Source organism: Ipomoea nil, unplaced genomic scaffold (assembly GCF_001879475.1).
Source record: "Ipomoea nil cultivar Tokyo-kokei standard unplaced genomic scaffold, Asagao_1.1 scaffold2025, whole genome shotgun sequence".
NCBI classification, from domain to species: domain Eukaryota; kingdom Viridiplantae; phylum Streptophyta; class Magnoliopsida; order Solanales; family Convolvulaceae; genus Ipomoea; species Ipomoea nil.
This window is the reverse complement of record NW_017618453.1, coordinates 193,410-195,549: the sequence shown is the minus strand read 5'-3', so window position 1 is coordinate 195,549 and position 2,140 is coordinate 193,410.

The window sequence follows — 2,140 nt, the reverse complement described above, 5'->3', positions numbered from 1 at the left end:
CATCATCCTCCCTAGGTCCTGGATCTATCTCAACAGACCCTATCTGATTTCCATCATCATCTATAAGTCCCAAGGCATTAAAGGATCCACCCTCAACCACATTCACCTTCTCATGCTCTCTCACTGTCTCTCCTTCAGCTGGTTCTCTAATGGTAATCCCTATGTTGTGCTGCTTCAAATATCCTCTCCCCTCCCCCTTGTTGTTACCCCCTCTTCCTCCTCTACCCCTAAAGTCAATTCCCCTTCCTCTTGTAGAGTTTTAATATTTCTTTGAAAAATAACTTTATAGTGTATTCAATTATGACTCTTGTAGACTTTTAAAATGATTAATTTTAATAAATTTTGATTGACATTCATAGAGTCGTTCAAAACTTTTTAAAACTTTATAAGACTATAAAAGTTTATATAAAAAACATTAATAAACTTTTATTAACTTTTTATTTTAAAAAATCTACAAAAAGCCATTAAAATTCTAAATTGAATACATCCTTACAAACTTTCAATCATTTTGATTCTTATCATTTATAATTTTCTTACAAAACATGTTATAATATATCATAAAATTTTTCTTATTATATAGTTTTCACCCATATCAACATTCTCAACATTTTTGTTTTTATCCATAGTATGCTAAGACTTATATGCTAATTACTTATATATTAAATTAATAAGCATCAATAAAAAAAACTATTTCATTATAAATGCATAACACTATTGAACACTAAAATTTATAGTAAAAGAATTGATCCAACAAAATATTTATAAATATAGGCCTTGTTTGGTAAAAAATATTTGACCACTATTAATTGTTTGATTTAGTTAAAATATCAATATAAGTATTTGGTAAATTAGATTTTTGCAATTCGAAAATGCTAAAATTCAAAAAACTACTCCAAGCAACTTTTTCAATTAGCTTTTTTAGAAAAAAAAATTATACCAAACAGCTATCAGCTAACAACTAATTTACCAAATACTTTTCTACAACAGCTAATGTTATCAACTAGTTACACCCTCTAATTAACACAATCGGCTAACAGCTAACAACTATCAGCTAACAGTCATTTACCAAACAGGACCATAATCACAAGTTGCATAAAATAAAAAATAAATATATAATATTAATATATATATATATATATATATATATATATATATATATATATATACACGCATTCACATGCAAACACCCTTAAAATACAAACGTGTGGACATATACCGTGCACACACCTAAATACGTGTGTGCAAATATCCGTGGATAACAGTGCACACATCCAATGTAGTATGTATGTCTGAATACACAGTATTTTGGGTCAGTGTGCACACGTCCAAGAACGACAGTGAACACAAGCGGATAGCATACAAAATCATAAAAACTAATCACACCCTTAGATATCTAAAATCTAACGATCCAGAAATATCCACACGTTTGTATTTTAAGTCATGTTTTTACATAAATGTAAATATATATATATATATATATATATATATATATATATATATATATATATATATATATATATATATATATATATATATAGATATGGTCAGGTTCCTGTGAGGTCAGGTCTTCCCGTGCGGTCAGTGCGGTATACACCATTAGGTATGCATAAATGCACTACACAGTGTTCGTAAATACACCATTAGGCATCAAGCAAAGAACTATTATTTGCAATAATAGCAATTTGAGACTATTAGTGTTTGCAGCTCTAAATTGTTGTTGCGAACAGTAATTCGCTATTCATAGTAATCTGTTGTTAAAAAAATATTACGAATATAAAAATAAAAAGAATAAAAATAAAAAATAAAAAATAACCAAGCAATAATGAAGTAAAAAAAATATTATTTCAAATATTTTGAGGAATATTGTAAAGTTTAGGAGAGAAAAAAAATTGGTAGAGTTTAGGTATGAAGAAAATATAGGATAATGAAGAAAAAATAATTTTATTAAATTTAGATAGGTTTATAAAGTTTAAACTAGTAATTGTCCCGTGAGATGCACGAACAATTATTCATTTAACAAATTTACCAATTAATTTTTTACATCCTCTGAATTAGCAAAGAAAGTAATGGTTGTGGAAACAAAAAAAGGTACTTGAGTTCTTGAGCTCAGAATTAGTTTGATTAAAAATGTAAGTATAAC